Consider the following 17,678-nt stretch of genomic DNA (forward strand, 5'->3'; position numbering starts at 1 on the left):
ACACTTTCTGTTTTACAGGCAAGAGTTCACATTGTGGACCCTCCTGTTGGTTTCACACTGACAAGCCTGTACTCCTTCGATTTGTCTGATCCTTTCCTAACTCTTTCACACATTTTGCAGCGATGTGTTCTGCAGTGGGATTATCTGCAAAAAGGTAATTTCCTTCTGTTTGTTTCAGGTGCCCCTAATCCATTATGGGAACGGGGAATGCTGTTTGATTCCTGCTTAGCAGGAGGCTGCTGGAAGTACCAGTGCTGAGATTTTTGGTTAGACACTGAATTCAGATTCTGAGCTTTTGAGTCATCCAGACTTTTGGGACAGAAGGACAGAGGCTGTACCATGTGAACACTGCTTGTCTTGGGATGACTTTATGATGTGTATCCCATATCGCTGCCCTATGCCCAGAAATTAAATTTGTGCCTTTCTATGCCTTTAAACTGAGCCTGAGAGGGGGAAGGAAAAACTGAGCAAAACGTTTTCAAAGCAGTTTGCAGCTTGTTCAAGGTCACACAGAGATAGCAACATTTTTTTCCCAGCTGCAGCAGGGGAGTGAGGAAGCACCCAGCTTGCTGCTCCCGAGTCAGTTTCTGGCCAGTGTTTCAGCTTCTTTTTCTCTGAAGGGAGACTGAGAGTTTAACTTTGCTTTTCCTTCCCTGGAATTTCGGATTTTCTCCCTTTTCTACTGGACTGCTTCAACCTCAGAGCATATCAGGAGGACTTTCCACCGAGCACAGAGGGCCTGGCCCTGGGCCAAGCCCCAGCTCCGAGAAGACCAAAGGCAGGGCTCTGACACTTTCCCAGGTTTTTTCTCCACAGTGAGAGATTTTATTATTTAGCATTACTTTCATTTTCCCGTGTGTTTGTTAAATAAATAGTTTTTATCTCTTTCACTTTCCTTTAAGGAAAATTTATTTTTTCCCAAACCTGGTGGGGGAGGGGTGGTGACCTGCCTTCTCTCAGAGGATATATTTCTAAATTTGGCCAAACTGGAACACTGCTGTACCTCAGATGGACCCCAAAGCCATGGACTAAATGACCTCAGTAAGCGTTTTGGGGACATTTGTAGACATTTCAAGGACATTTGAGAAAAGTGGTCCATAGACTAAGGGAACAGTGTCTCTGTACCCCATCAAAAGGAGGGAAAGATGGGTGGTGGTTAACAAGGGTGCACTGGAGACTGCGTGGCCTGGGCATGGAAGAAGAGGTGGAGGATGGATTGCGTTTGTCTGGGGTAAGGTGAGTTTTGTTCAGAGTAGCTGGTGTGGGGCTGTGCTTTGGATCTGTGCTGGGAAGAGTGTTGACAACACAGGGATGGTTTTGCTCTTGCTGAGCTTGCACAAAGACATTCCTCCTCCTCCCACCACCCAACCAGGGCCAAGGCTGGGACCACACAAGGAGCTGGGAGGGAGCACAGCCAGGACAGGTGACTGCAGATGACCCAAGGGACATCCAAGACCTTGCAGCATCATGCTCTGCATGTAGAGCCGTGGGGACAAGGAGGAAAGGGGGGACATTCAGAGTGCTGGTGTTTGTTACCTGAAGTCACCATGACATGTGACAGAGCCCTGATGTCCTGGGATGGCTGAACACCTGCCTGCCTGTGGGAAGTGGGGAATGGACTTCTGGTTCTTTGCTGTGTGCACGGCTTTTCCTTTACACGTTAAACTCTTTATTTCAGCCCATGGGTTTTTGTCACTTTCTCTCCCTGATCCCACCAGGGCAGAGTGGGCAAGAAGCCACGTGGGGGTGACTTTCTGGCTGGGGTTAAACCACGACACACATAAATCTTGACAGCTGATCATGGGAATGGGTGATGCACTCCCTCACAGTGATGCTATGTTATGCCTCAGGAGTGAATTCTGCTTGATGTCCTTACCTAACATTTGCAAGTAGAAAGGGTCAGGCTCTTTCTCTGAAAATAAACTGTGGAAGAGCCTAGTAACAAGCCAGTGTAAAGCCTGGTTATCCAATCAACCAAAATGCAATCTCATTTTCCCACAGGAATCCTTTAGGAATGATCTGGATGCACAGGCCCACTTGTCCTTGCTCAGGGGAGCAGTGATCAACCTTACCGCAGAGAGGGCTGTAATCTGCATTTTCTATTACTGGCAGGCATGAAACAAACTGACACTTCATAAAGCATTTTGTAATCCTGTTGGGATGAAAAAAACCCAGTAGCATAATCCTCACTTGGCCTTGTGGCTGTCTTGTGTACCAGAAAAGAAAGGAAAGGAAGAACAGTCCATATCCTTTCTCCTCCTTTGTATAAGGTCTTCCGTAATTTAGACATATAAAGCATCTCAAATTCACCTTTACTCAAAGCACAAACCTTGTAAGAGTATTGTTTTCTCATCCCAAATTACCTCCATATAAATAAATTCCTCGAGCCAGCTCACAGAATTGGCTCAGGAGTCAAATACTTGGGAGAAGAACAGAGGAAAGAGATTTGGGCCAGCTCCCACCAGCTGTCCAGTGATGTGATCAACGCATTTGTGCATCTGTGCTGACTCTGACCTGCCAGCCAGCCTGGGAAATACATTGCTTATTTGGATCTCCCACATAATGGTATCTTTCGGTATTAGATTTCTTAGTTTAAGGAGGAACAGAACCAACTCATCAGTACCAATAATTAAGAGTTTGTCAGGGTTTTTAGGACCAGATGACAATGAAGCCATGCACTCTTAGGTTACAACAGCCATCAAGCCAAAAATTGACTTTTGGTTGGTGCTTCAAGACAATGTGTTGAAGAAGGCATGATCCCCTATGCCTCCTTGTCCATAGTCACCCCAAAGTATCTCCCTCTCACTGACATTAGCAAATCTTTTGAGCACAGGCCAACAGGAGAATAATGGAGGTCACTGAGAGTGGTTCCAAAAGATCAGTTTTCAGCTAAATAGGTCTGTGCAAAAGGAGACATCCCTGGGCTGTCCTGACAGTTCTTTTGGTGCAGCCAGCAGCGAGAACAAGCAGCACTTGCCATGAGTTATTTGTGAAGGGATTCAGGGCTGGATCCAGAAGCCTGATGGAGGAAGCCAAAGCAGAGTCAGCAGGGTGTCCAGCCCTTCTTGGCAGACGAGCACCGCCTGTGTGATGCTGATGGCTTCAATCTGCAATTGAACTGTGTGTAGATTTTGTTTATGGCCACTGAAGATGGCAGAGGAGTGAATGCTGCCCTTGTGCGTTGTTTATTCTCTTAAATGGGTGGCTTTCAAGGCAATGCTTCTGGCTTGCCCTGCTTTGTTGTGGTGGGATAGGGCTGGGGGCTGTCAGTGTTGCTTTGGTAAAAATGGTTTCATGTCACAGTCGGTCGTAATTGAGAGAGTGAGAGCACATCCAAAAGCAACATTAAACAGATTGTGCTAAATATGATGTGCTATCTTAATCAAATGTGTCGTTTGAAGGGTAACCAAACACGGCCACAGCTTTACTGTCACTACATGGTCATTTACTGGGAGCCAATAAATTACACAGTGCTTGTTAAAACCAGAGTGACCTTTTCAAGGCTGAGTACAGCACTAAGTGTATTAAACGAGCCGTGTTTCCTTATCTGGCATGACAGATGTTTGATTTTGTTGACATTTTCAGGAATGCACAAACAATTACGACTTCAATTGTTTATTCATCAGAGAATGCAAAGCTACCTGATGGTGCTTATATACTGGAGGGTATTGCTCAATAAATCTTGCTGGGGTTGTTGGTGCCACCTAAGTTTATCAAGCATTTAAAAAGACATAAGCAGTGATTTTTTTTTCCTTCGTGGAAAGGTCATTCCTTTCTGAGGGGTGATGTTTTAGGCACCAGCAGTATCTCATGGAAGCGTGAGACATTTAACAAATTACTTCCAGGCATTACAGAGAAACCAAGCATTGGCACAAAACTACATGAAAAGGCATCTAATTTGGGTACTCCTGAATTTTACAAGACTCACCAAACCAAGGAGTATCCTGCTCCCTTGGGTGCTCTCTGAATGGATGGGGAGTAGCTGATGGATGTCTGACTGGGAATTCTTTCCCTTTTCTTGGTGACAGTCCAGAATTTCTAATTTTTTGGCAAATGTTTGAGCATGCATTTCAATTTTCTTCCACTTATAATACTTATTATAGCAACAGAGCACTGTGAAAACACTGCCTGTTGAGAAAATGAGGTAAGGGAATGATTACAGTCCTTTGGACATTTGTGTGAGACCACTTGAACTGAGCAAATAAATGAAGAATTAGACAATATTTATTCAGATATTGCAGCACTATATAAATAATAATTCTGTGCAAAGACTGAAGTTTTAGGAATTAGGTTTAACAGCTAAGAAGTGCAGAATACAGGGAAATGTAATGGCAAAGCTTTAGAAATGGTTTTAATTTCCTCATTCTGTGCATATTCATTCCCAGGTAACAAATACTGTTTTTGGGTGGAACAGAGAGCAACTCCAATAATTTACATAATTATTATTTTTTATCTGTACACCATCATACATATACATTAAAAATGGATGTAAATTAATAACTAGGAAAAGATGCATCACACAAAGCTAAATAAAATGGTTGGACAAAAAGCTGACATTTTTTTCACACAGTTTTGGTTTTCTACCACATCTACATATGTTTCACTGTTCATTTGATATTCAAAAGAATTCCTTAATTGGATAGACTTTGACTATACCCAACTGCTATTTTATAGCTTCCCTGTCAAAACAAGCCCCACAGAACCTTTAGCTAGGACTTCTCAATTTTTATTTTTTAAAAAATATATCTGTATTCTAAGTAATGCAAATACATTTACAAGGTCTGAAGAGGCTCAATCAGGAAAACCTGCTTCTGTTGTAAATGTCTGCTTTGTGTCACATTAGCAGTGCCATCCTTCCTGCCTTAAAACCACATTTGTTTTACAACACTTACAGTACCATAGAGCTTTGGCTCTTTTTTGGGGGGTTTGAATGCTTTCTAAACTTACAATCTTGTTATGATAAAAAGAAACTGAATGTGAGAAAAGAACACACAGAAGATTATGAAGGGGAGGGAAGGAGCAATGAATTTTTGATAACCTGCAAGACTAACAGAGATATGAGTCCAGATGGTGCATTGCCTTTTAAATTACTTTTGCATTTTACAAAAAGGCTGGAAAATTTTAAAGCATTAGCAGCTGAATGGGATTGTCAAATAGGTATTTAATTATCAGCACTGAATAGCACCAGTGTTGATGTTTCATAGAGTATTTACAGCTAGAAATGGAGAAACTGCAGTTTTACAGAGTGGCTAGTGAGATAATGCAAATTTTTGAGAAGGAAAATGTTTGGGATTAAGGGTAAACAACAACATATCTTTTCTTTAGTGTATGGGCTGATTTTTTTTTTTTTTCTAAATAAATCCTAGTTTAAAGGCTTCTACGTTTAGGGAGTATGACCTCCCCAAATCTGCCACTGATCTGGTGTACACTAAATGGAAGAATTGTCCAGAAAAATTGTTCTGTCTGAATAATTTGAGATTGGGTACTCAGAGCTGTGTACCCTGGCTCATAAATGCTGCAGAAAATACAAGCCAGAATAACGCATTCTATTGCTGCTGCTTTATTTTTAAAGCCCTCCTGCAATTACAGATGGCTTAATTCAGTAACAGGTTACGTAGCATTCAAAGTGTAGATAGGAATCCTTATTTATGTTTCTTCAGGAAAATGAAACAATATTCATTCCTTCGGCACACAGCTACCGAATCCTGTTCTCCCTCTCATGTTTGGGGTGCTAAAACCCTGAGCCTGGTCTCTGACCCCCAGGCAGTGGCTGGGTGTAGTTTGCACCTGCACAACTCAAACCAGTGAGGAGAAATACCTGGGAGAATTTAGGTCCCAGTTTTCTCTGTTGTTTTATTCACCTGGCAGGTGGCCAAGGACCCTTTGGTGGGCAGTTTTTCTTAACTGTGATTTGTTGCAGATGTGAGCCATTTTAACCTTCACTAAGTACCTCTTGCCCAGCAGCACCCTCCACTATTTCATCTTCAGTGAAATAGTTTGAACTCCTGCTTTTTTCCCTCTTTTGTCAATAGACTTACCTTGAATTGTCTTCTATTTCTGTTTGGTCACTAATTTCTCAAAGGTCATTGATTCCTAAGGGAGAACAAAGGTTTCATTTAGCAATCTCACACGAAAATTGCTAGGGGGGTTTTAAGAAATTACCATTTTCAGTCCCTGATTACATATTGTCTTTTTCCTCTCCTGCAATTTCAGAAAAAGCTCTCTTAGAGTGTGCCTCTGGCAGTAATGCCATTTTCAAAAGCAGAACCTGTGGTTATTTCCTCTCCTGCGTGACCTGATTTAGTGGGTGTTCACATGGCTGCTGGAGCGGTATCTAAATTTAGCTGGAGAAAGAAGAGGTGTGTGGTCACCTTCCACCCAGGTGAGCTGTTGTGCAGAGTATGAGAGGCCCAGGCTCAGTTTCAGATGATCTGTGGTGTCTTCCCAGGGGTGTTGCTTTAATCCACACGGTTTGAGCTGCTCTGGTGAGGGCGTGCTCTCACTACCAACCCGCCGAGCTATTCCACTTTTCAGGGATTGTTTATGGCAGAGGAGGGATGGTTCTGGAATTTTGCTAGGAGAGAAGGGGCCTGAGTTAGTGTTCTAGTAAATAAGAAATAATAATTACGTACAATTGTATTTAAACACCCTCTGGAGCAAGTGCTCAAAGTCCAGTCTTCTCTCACAGGAAATTAGGTTGACTATCAATTTTATGGGCTCCTTGGAAGGAAAAGTGAGCCAGTTATGGCACCCAAGACCCCACAAAAACATGGGGGTCCGAGCCCTGACTTTGTGCTCCGTCCTGTCTTGGTGCTGATGTTCTGCTTGGCTTTCTGGGCTTTTCACTTCCCATTATTGGAATTCCCTACATAGCAGGAAAATTGCCTTGAATCAACCTAAAAAGTAATCTCTCTGAAGTGTTACTAGCTTAGGTTTTGCTGACCTATTTAGGATTAGAGTAGCTGGCAAATTGTTTTACATAGTTTGATTTCAGAGGTAAATTCCAACTGAACTGCTGCAGTGTTGCTTTAACTTCAAAGCAGTGTCAAAGAGAGAATTAAATAAAATTTAGGTAATTTTGAAGTCACACCTTCAGCTGCTTCAGTTGTGCTGCAGCTGGGCTGTCAGGTGCCCACACTCTGCTTTTGGATTATGTAGTGGGCAGAGGAACTTCACCTATGCCTAGCAATTAAATTACGCAGGTATTTGCAGAATACTTCCCCATTTGTGCTGCCACTCCAGAATATGAAAATAAGGGACCTTACTTAGGAATTGCCAGCTTTCCCCCTGACCCCTCCAAAAAACCCCCATCCCTTCCATATCCAGCTTCATAAAGACAGCACTAAAATATTCCCAAATGAGCTATAAAGAGGCACTTACAGCTCCTGGCAGCGGGTTGAGACAATACTGAGTTTAACAACTGAACTCCAGCTGTTTGGCCGAAAACAATTCTCTGCAGTATTGGATTCAGAGGACAGCACCACGTCTGGGAGAAACAAACAGGAAGGAGAAGTGACAGCATGGTTTTGGAGCACAGGGATGTGCACATTTCCAAAAAAGTTTCCAATTAGCTGTTCCCCAAATCTGCTTCGGGCTATCAGAAAACAAAGGTGTTGGAGAGATGGATCTTCCTTAAGGAGGCACATCTTCAGATTTCACTTTCAATTACCTGGATAGCTCATGGAGGCAAGCAAAAGAATTTCTCACTCATATTAATGACCTGTATATCTATGTTTGTGGTTTTTTCCCCGACAGCCCATTCTGCCACTGTTTCAGGCAATAGCTTTGGTTCACAGCAAAGCCCCATTTAGCCAAATATCTGTGCTGATTGATTGGCTTGTGCAGATTTTCCCTTCCTTGAGAAAGAGATCTTTCTTCCTGTCTTTACAAAACCAAATTTAGTCCAGGAATGTGGAGTTGTGGTTTGGGTTTCTTTTTGGCCAAACTTAGTCTAAAGAGCTCTCAAGAATTATGAATTTTAATGGGGCAACCAAAATTTTACAAAAAAAGAAGCAAAACCTCAGACCACGCTCTTCCCTCTCATCTCTGTCCTTCCACCACTTGTCATAATTTTTATATACATTTATATACATTTTCACATACATGATTTTTACACTTTTTTTTTTTTTTTTTTTTTTGCCAGCAAGGTACATTTCCACATTTTGTTGCTGGCTGTGCCTTAGTCAGGTACTCAGCAACACTATTTATACAGTGACATTTTTCAAAGAGCTGCACGCTCTACATAGCTAATGGAAAAAGGTGGCGCAACCACAGAAAAGAACTTAATGTTATTCATGGAATACCAAAGGAGAAAATGGAACAGTGGATCACATTAATTCCGGCAAATACTATTATTTTAAACTCATTTAAATTCAAGTCAAACTTATTGAGCATATCATCCCAGAGAGCAACTAACATTTATCTTCCCTGTGCAAGCAGAGCAAACAGGAGCTGAGCGGGTGCTTGCTGTTCGCAGAAGGGGCTGCCTCTGACAAACCCATGGGAGAGGGCAGGGGGGAGAGCCCACACTTATGTTTTAATTGAAACAATGATTAATTGCATCACACAGGGTCTCACAGTCACTGTCTTTCCGTCTCGACCTGCCATAAGCCACTCAGCGCTACTCCGAAGTGTTTTTCCAGTAACATATATCCTAAACTTGCACCATTCCTCCTATTTTTCAACCTGTGTCTTTTTGTGATAATTGAAGATGTAATTACACCACTTTTAACAATAAATTAGTGTGTTACTGTGGTCCTCTGATACACATTCCAATTTCCAGTTAAGCAGTCCAAAGACTTAATCTGTTTTGCCCTTCTATTTCTGTCCTAATGTGTATTTTCACACATTAAAATAATGATTACAAATAGCTTCTCATAGGCTGTTTAATGTACTCCACAGAGGTGGGAACAGGCAGGAATATTTCTATAGCATTGGCTATTGTACATCAGCTCTGATATCACCTATTGTGCACATCTTTTGACCTTTATATACCTTTATTTTTTGATCATGAAATTGAGAACAAATTTCTTTTTCATGGAAGCAGCAATTTTTTCTTTCCTTCTTTCTCCTTTACAATTCTATTTAATTTTTTAAAAAAATCCCATTTATGTTACTGCACTGAAAACTCAACCAAAGTAATGAATTGCAATGTATAGAAATATAAAGGATAAAAATAGTTTGAATGTGCTAGCTTGTACAATACTAAGTTCTACTTTCATATATTTTTCCTCCAGCCCTATCTGTTTATAAACTTCTAAACTGCTTCATGTTCAGACAGAAATAAAAATCTCAGACTAGCAAGAAACGAGAAAAGAGTAGCTGATAACTTACATTAAAAAATATTTTGAATTTTTTCCCTACTACTTAACTAGCAGTAAAATGATCTTAAAGGAATTTTCATAAGTAACTCATACTCTTAATTACTGTACAGGACAACACCTGAAGGAGTCACAATTTAAAAGGAGAAAGAACTTAGTCCAGGTTTCTGTTTTACTTATATCAATCTATTATGAGAGGGCTGCCCACAATAATTCAGAAGTGTAGCTCATCCAATCCAGTGTCTTATCTCTAACATGGATCGATACCAGATGCTTCAAAGCACAACAGAACAAGACTTGAAACTTCTATTCTTTGGGGGGGGAAAAAAAATCAAACTCCCTTTGCTTTCTGAAAAGTGGATATGAAAAAGATATGCTATCAAATTAATTGCTAGACAGAAATTCCAGAATAATTTGATTTGAAAAATAATATATTCATTTTCACAAAATCAAAGTAGTTACCCTGTTCAGTGTAACTGAACCCAAGTCCTTCCAGACTTGTCCCTCTGGAACAAGGAGTGTTCCAGAGTAAGAAAGAAAGATCCACAAACTGAAAACATCCCAAATATTAAAATATGACATCTGATTCACATCCACTCAGATTTAGTTCAGAAACAGTGTGAAGACTATACCTAACATAATTAAAATAATAAGCTGTGAAGCTCTCTGGAAGCAAAGCAGAAAGGTTTTGAGTTTGTGCCAAAACAGAAATCATGCAGGCAAAAATTCTAACAGTAAAATTGGAAAAAAAAAAATCAGGGATTATTAATGATTTTCCTTAAAATTGGCATCTGGCAAGCAAAAAATTACAATCATTCACAAAGATGTGTTATTTCCCAGAGGTCCTTTAACCACTGCCTTTTTTTCCTTCATACAATTTTAATGACAGAGGAGCACCACTTCCATATTGCTTTTTGCCTATTTTCAATTGATTTATCTTCTACCAAGTCAAGGTGCCCTAAAGGGAACTGAAAAGACTATTTTAAAATAAATATTTCATTGGGTACCCAGACTATTATATAGCTGAGTGTGATGGAACACACTGTTATGTTTTTGCACAACAATTCTGCAGCTTGTGGGCTTTAATGAATCTGATCCATCCCTCTTAATAACATTGAATATCAGTTCATTCTTACATATTTATAGTGACACTTCTGTCTCTAGAATCACTCAGGGCTGGGTATTTTTATGTTAATATCTGTGGTGGGAATGTGTTTAGAGAAATCACTCTGGAATGAGAAAATAAGGTGAGAAAAAAATCTGAGTTTCTCTGGCTCACCTCTTTAGCAGTCAGTAAACAAATAAAAGACTAGGAAGACTTAAAACAATAAACTATAGAATGGGTAAACTACAAGAGATTAAGACCAAGGTAAATTTGGGGAGTAAATGAAAAAAACAGGCAGTTAAATGAATAAACAAATAAATAAATAGGTATGGTTGGCTGAATGCAGTGATCTTCCCACATGAGCAAAGAAACGAATGCAATCTGGAGTTGTGTCTCTGTGAAATTAAAACACAAACACCTGGTATTAATGACAGGAGCCACATCTCTCTCAATGACAACCTGCATTTTCCACCCAGGCAACCAAAATAATGAATTTTAGACTTTGCTTTATTGAGAAGTAATGAAATTACAGATAATCTAGAATTAAAAAATGCCTTTGGGTAGAATGCAGGCTGTCCCATTTTGTAGTAACAGAAAGACCAGCACGGATCTGTTAATGTATTTCTGCTGCAGAAGTGAAAAGTTCTGAAGTCCTAAGGGAACCAATTACTTAAGTCAGGCAGAGAACTTACGGGCTTGGTAATTGATGTGGCTTGAAAACTACTGAAAACTGCCCAAGCAACTCACGTAGGGGAGCAACCCAGTTCTAGAGGGACTAATTACAGCTTTGGCAGCACACAGGAGTTAGAGAGTTTGCCATGAATGGAGAATACAAGTACTCATTTTCTAACTCGCAGCATGCAGGTGTTTCATCAAAAATACAAACTAACAACTACCTGTACTCAAGCAGCCTTCAATTAACTGACCTGATTAACGAAGGCTACAAGATTGTACTACACTTCCTTTGTAAATGAAAGGTTAACTAGCAATAGCCCACCACAAACACAGGTTTATCAAATAGTTTATGACTAACATGATGCATTTCATCAGCCCTCACACGAAGCAGGGCTGATGTTGCTTAATTTTTGCATGATTTGCACTGGCACACAAAAGCTGAGGTTCTACAAGGAGAGCTGGAATACAACCACCAGCACAGAGGAGGTTCAGATCCTCCATCCCCTCAGCACACAGCCATGGAAATTATGTAAAACAGCAGCAGATGAAAGATTTCGGGCACTGTGCTCCACATCAGTGATTTATTTATCTGAGTCGGTAGCAGGGTTGGAAACAAGGTCATGATTTAGAAACTTCTTATAACTACTAGCCCCCAGGACCTTTCTGCTTCTAAATGACTACGATCCATCAGTGTAACAACACTGTGAAGGGATGATTACAGCTTTAGAACACATCACAAGAGGAGAAAATCTCTAACACTTCATCCAAAAATAATTCCTTTAAGTTTAACCACCCATGCTCAAAAGTATCTTTGAAAACTACAAGAGAAGGGGGCAGCATTCAGAAAGGAGACCTTGTTTTTAAGCACAGTAAAGGAGTTGGTTTGCCTATCCCACAGGGTGACCCTTCAGAGGCAATGTGTGCTCTTTTCAAATACATCAGGGACTCTGGAATAAGGGGGAAGTCATCTGCACGTTAGACTCACCCCTGAAAAAAGAAATGTGGAACCCAGTAGCTGCTCTGTTACGAGCAGCATGTTACCCACTCCCACGTACTGTTGCTGGGGGAGCTTGGTAAGAAACTGACATCCATACAGAATAGCAAGAAAATACAAAATTTTATGAAAATCTTCAGTTTGCAGATTCTGCTGCTTCAAGCCACATTAAATGCACTGTGCTGCAGCAGGAGGGAAAAAGGAGAGCAGAAAAGTTCAAAAGGAACGCAGCTCACAGCCCTTCAGAGCACTGCCTGCAAGGGTGAAGGGGCCATCCCGGAGCAAGGCCAGTGCTCTCCATACCCTGTGTCTCCAGAAAGTGGCGTGGTCACAACAACAGCAGTGTGAAAATGAGTTTCTATTTGTGCTGTCAGCAAGGCCACTGACTGAAGTGTCTGTGAGCCCTCATTGGTTTCAGTATCCTGACAGCATTCACAGCTTCTGGACTATCTTTAATTACACAGGCCTCAAGGCCAAGCACAGCTCTACCAACAGAAAGCCATCAATTCCCTCCAAACACCTCCAAAAGTTCCAGTTTTGGTAACTGTAGAAAACTACCAATGATTTTTTCTGGTCAGAGTTATGCCCACCTCATCCCCTGAGCCTGAAGCTTCATGAAACCTCTAAAACAGTGCCCAAGTTCCTGCTCAGAGCTGATGCTACAGAGACCTGGGACCAGCAGCTCTTTAGAACAGCTCAGCATGGAAGAAAAGCCAAAGAAAATCCTCACTGAAGTTAAACAATTCTGCAGCATGGATTATATGATAGGATACCTACTTCTATAAACAATCCCAAGTCATTATTCTGAGCCAAAACAAAAGTTCAGCCCAATCCCAGTTTTGAAATGTGATTTTCCCTACCCCACTTTTATACGAAATGACAGTTAACTGTTTAATTTGATGGCAAAACACTGTAATTTGAAGGGATTCTCAGTACAGACCAGCTGTCAAAAGCACTTCAGGAGTTTCACAAAACACACAGCCCAAGGCCTTGGGGTTTAAGATTTTATTTAGAGATATCCAGCATGGATTGCAGCTATCATTTTCCCATTGAACAACGCTGTGTAGAAGACTTCAACTCTGCAAGAAAAAGAAATTGAACACATTTAAGAACCCTGTAATAAACATTTAATTAGAATTTTTGATGGGCTTTGCATCATCCTCTGTCTGGTTTTGCATCAGAGGCCTTGACTTGCATGGAACCACACAGTTCTACATGTTCAAGTTCAATACAAGTCTGCTGATTTTGGTTTTCTCCTCAGTGTAGGGTGGAAAAAGCATCAAACTGATAAAGGAATTACATAATTTGTTCCAATTGTTACTTCCTTTCAAGAACTATCTGTGTCACTCAAAAATGTTTTAAATTCTCAGACTACAGACAATATTGCGGTTCCAAGTGGAATCAGTTTAAGACAAAGTGAAGTGGGCTTTCACCTGGAAGTGGAATACTTGCACAGTCTGAGTCATGTCTGAGGCTTGCTTTGTTAGGATCATCAGCAAGCACCAATTAATTTCTGTTAATGACCTTATCTCAACCGGACAGCATGCCATAAACCATCAGGAATGATGTAGGTGGTGAGACTGTTTTGATACAGGGCAGGTTCAAGAAAACTTTATTTTCCCCTGAGCTTTATCTGGCACATCAGAAAGCGTTTACAGCATCACAGTTTCTCATCCTGTTCTGTCACATCACACGTGCCAGGGACTCCCACAGATCACTCTTTATTTCCTCAGGGGAGGAAACAGACATGGCTTTGGTCAGAGCCAGAAGCTGCAGGCAGAGAGGTGTGGCCTCTGTGGAGGCAAAGGTCACAAACCAGCAGAGTGCAGCAGCTCTGTGACACAAACTTCCACCTCCTCACCGTTTCAGTTATGATGCAACTGCAGACCACAACTCCTCAGAAGCCGCACTGCAAAAGGTTGAGGGTTATAAAGGTTTTTTGATGAGGTCAGGCTCCCTAAATTCCACAGTGCTATGAAATCCAACAAAAGCAGTTACCCAGCTAGTGCAGCTACAGCCTGTCCTCTTCATTTCTTCAGGAGCTGGTGTCTGACTATGAAGAAAGGGGCACCAAATCCACTCCCAAAGAACGCACACATCATCGCGAGCAGCCGCCACTTGTTGTCCACAGAGAAGGGGAGGTTCTAGAGGAAAAAAAAAAGGCAGTTCTACCTTTGCAATCAATGCATTAATTCCTTTCTCAATCCATTTAAAAGTGCTAAGAATCTCAGAGCAAAACAAATATGCAGTTGCAAAGCATTTTCAATACCTCTCAAGGAAAGAAAGACAGTACTTAGGATAATAAATAACTTTCCAGTATCTGAAGGGCACCTACGGGGAAGCTGGAGATGGACTCTTCATCAGGAACCACAGTGACAGGACAAGAGGGAACAGATTCTAATGGAAAGAGGGGACACTTTGGCTAGATATTAGAAAGAAGTTCCTCCCTTTAAGGATGGGCAGGCCCTGGCACAGGGTGCCCAGAGCAGCTCTGGCTGCCCCTGGATCCCTGGAACTGTCCAAGGCCAGGTTGGATAGAGCTTGGAGCAATGTGGGATAGTGGGAGATGTCCCGGCCCACGTCAGGGGGTGGAAAAAATTATCTTTAAGGTCTCTTCCAGCCCAAATACTCCATGATTACAGCTTGGGTGTGACCTCTGGAGGTCACTTTGTCACCTTTTCTCCTCTCTCTCCAAGCCAAAGTGGGGCCAGTTTGCTGCAAGTCTCACGCAGTCAAATATAAAACCCCCTGCGGATACACATCCACAACCTCCCCAGTGTTCTGGTACTTCATCATCTTCACCATGGAAAAATTTCCTAATCTCAATTACACGTGTAAAATTAAGCTTTTAGGCCAATGGCTTGAGAAAACACGCCAGGTACATCAGAAAGCGTTTACAGTATCATTGTTGCCCCTCATACCGCAATGCTCATCATCTGTACCACCGCAGGGAAGGGCGCTGGCGTCCATCACCACACGATCTGCGCTGCTGTGGCTGTGCCGGCATCACCGCGCCACCCCAAAGCCCACATACCAACCAGCCACAAGGCAGCCATCAACCCCCACCCCACCATCCCCCTCCCCGCGACCTTCAGCGGGCCAGGACGCTCCTGCCCACCTTCCCGGGTCCCTCCTCATAGTGGCTGCGGCGGATGGCAGAGGTAGCGAAGCGGCGGACGCCGGCGGACAACATGATGGGGACAAGAGACTGCGGCCACTCGTCCGCCCTGCGCGACCTTCCCGAGCGCGGCGCGGCTGACGGGAGCCGGAACCGGAAGCCGGAAGGAGGAAGTGACCTCCCCGTGCATGACGGGAGTTGTAGTTCCGCAAGGTCACGTGCAGCCAAACGACGGCCTGCGGTTGGTCGAGCCCCGCGCGCGCTCCCCGGGGGGCGGGAGAGTCCCGCGCGCCCCCGCCGCCATTTTGTGGTGGCTGAGGGGCGGAGGGGAAGTGGCGGGAGTGGGCTGGCGGGTCCGACGCTTTGGTACGTCTCGCGAGCTGCCCTGGACTAGTTTTCACGTAGAGCTCGTGGATCCCGCTAAGTGGACAGAAAAATACAGGAGTAGTCTGTGTTGGAAGGGACCTTAAAGCTCATCGAGTTTTACACTCCCCGCCCCTTCCAAGCCCCTTCCAGCCTGGCCTTGGACACTTCCAGGGATCCAGGGGCAGCAGCAGCTTCTCTGGGCACCGTGTGCTAGGGCCGCACACCCTGACAGGGAAGAAGTCTTTCCCCAAATCCCATCTAACCCTGTTCCTCTCCTAGTCTGCATGCATTTCCCCTCGTCCTGTCACTCCATGCTCTTTTTTTTTTTTTAAAGGGTTCCTCTCCATCATGATGGATGGTGATGATTTCTACATGATATATTTATATGGTATCACTACGTTTAATGACTATATTGTGGCCTATTTAAAGAAACTTTGGCAATGTGGAGGGAAAGAAAGACCCCTAGCACTGGTCACGTTTTCCAAAGGAATAACAAAGTTACTTCCAAAATTGGGGGTCTCTAGCTGTTTTCTTACATGGAGTATTTTAAAAACAAACTTATTTTCCGGAAAAGGAGTTTGATGCTGCCATCTCAGTCTTGCAAGGATGCAATTTGTTTTTTATAGCCTTTCTACATATTTATGTACTGTCAAAGAATAGAAAACCAGGATTTTTGTGCTCACCAAGGTAATGCTTTAATAAAAACAGGTTAAAATGCTTTTGAGAAGTGAGGCTTAATTACATTAGTTGATGGTCCTTGACCATTAGTAGGTGAAGTAGAACTCTAGGACACCTTGTGTCATTACTTGTGGATCTAGTTGTAACTTCTTTAGCTAGTTGTTTTTCAGATTTTTTCCCTTTGTTTAGATAGACTTTTTATTTGTCAGAGTTTGCAGTACTTTTTTTTTTTTTTTCCTTCATTTGCTGATTCTGAGGTCTACTGAAAGATGCTTCCCTATTCTTGATAACTTCCATTGCTATTCAGGCAACCAGGCCTCTTCTCCCCCCGTTCTCCCTTTCTCAAGCATTTTCTAATTGGAATTAATATGACAATAGTGCTCTGCAAGCTGCTTTATCATCTCTATAACAAATGTTCTTATTTTAATGTGGCTCTTCTCGCCCTGTAGTGGATGTTATGGTGTTGCTGCAGAGGAGATGCTGAATAGAGGCATAAAGATTCCTGTTATACATCTGCATTGGCAATAGCAATTTAATCCTTGGTGCTCTGCAGATGTTTTTTCTGTAGACAGAAGCAGGGATCTCTAGGTAAATGTGATAGAGAGTGGCAGAAATCTAGAGTTGTTTTACAGCTGGAGAAATACAGCTGAACAGTAAAACCTGTTCTCCTTCAAGGCATAAACTGATACAAAGTAAGTGCTCGCCAGCCCCAGAAAGCCATGGAGGAGGAGTTTAGAGTAACAGATTCTGATGGGATTGACCGGCATTTTGGCGAAGGAATGAAAGATAGTATCTTCCAAAGTGCTAGAAATATGATGTACCTTAATTATGATGAGGATAATCAGGTAACAGGGCAGATTTTCGCAGGAGATGCCAAGTGCCCCACTGTGTGTCTTTATAAAAAGGCTATCTAACCCACACACAAACGGTGGGAATGACAGAATTAATTACTGGGTGAAATTCCCTTGCCTGTGTCATGCATGGGGTCACAACGGGTGATTATAGTGGTACCTTCCAGCTTTTAAATCTATGTACCTTTGAATCTAGGCTGCTAGTTCACATGCATCTTTTTATATCTACCATTTTTTTCTTCCTTTAAAAAAACTTACCTTTTGCCAGGTTATCTCTTTCATCTTCAGTAATACATTACATTTTGCTGCTGTGAATATGTCTCAGTGATGAATTCTTTCAGGTACTGCTTTCTTACTCGCTTTTCCCCGCAAAGAATGTTTCTCTCCTTGAGCTAGATGCCAAAAAATGCAAATAAGAAAAACCACGGGTAGCTAAGGAAAGTAATGCACAGGATCTATCTTTTGTGATCTTGATGGAAGAAAGAAGCATAGAAAGGTTAGTGTATGTTTTACAAAATACACAGGGCCCTACTTTGGGGCCTGAAACTGCCAATCACTGAGATACAGTGAG

At 42.2% G+C, this 17,678-nt stretch overlaps 2 long non-coding RNA genes and 2 other non-coding genes across 4 annotated transcripts; all 4 read right to left on the reverse strand.

Moving 5' to 3' along the window:
• Window positions 1–4,206: 4,206 nt before the first annotated feature.
• Window positions 4,207–7,565, reverse strand: LOC138100660 (uncharacterized). Its single transcript, XR_011146886.1, has 2 exons — window positions 7,381–7,565; window positions 4,207–6,574 (listed from the first exon to the last, which is right to left on the reverse strand). It is a non-coding gene; the product is annotated as an uncharacterized lncRNA (long non-coding RNA).
• Window positions 7,566–13,084: 5,519 nt separating this feature from the next.
• Window positions 13,085–14,008, reverse strand: LOC138100663 (uncharacterized). The gene is made up of 2 exons (XR_011146887.1): window positions 13,956–14,008; window positions 13,085–13,173 (listed from the first exon to the last, which is right to left on the reverse strand). It is a non-coding gene; the product is annotated as an uncharacterized lncRNA (long non-coding RNA).
• On the reverse strand, window positions 13,732–13,792 carry LOC138100666 (small nucleolar RNA Z39). Its single transcript, XR_011146890.1, has one exon. It is a non-coding gene; the product is annotated as a small nucleolar RNA Z39 (small nucleolar RNA).
• A 965-nt stretch (window positions 14,009–14,973) lies between the features above and the next one.
• On the reverse strand, window positions 14,974–15,036 carry LOC138100667 (small nucleolar RNA Z39). The gene has a single exon (XR_011146891.1). It is a non-coding gene; the product is annotated as a small nucleolar RNA Z39 (small nucleolar RNA).
• Between the last annotated feature and the right edge of the window lie 2,642 nt (window positions 15,037–17,678).

Source organism: Aphelocoma coerulescens, unplaced genomic scaffold (genome assembly GCF_041296385.1).
Source record: "Aphelocoma coerulescens isolate FSJ_1873_10779 unplaced genomic scaffold, UR_Acoe_1.0 HiC_scaffold_125, whole genome shotgun sequence".
Lineage (NCBI taxonomy): Eukaryota > Metazoa > Chordata > Aves > Passeriformes > Corvidae > Aphelocoma > Aphelocoma coerulescens.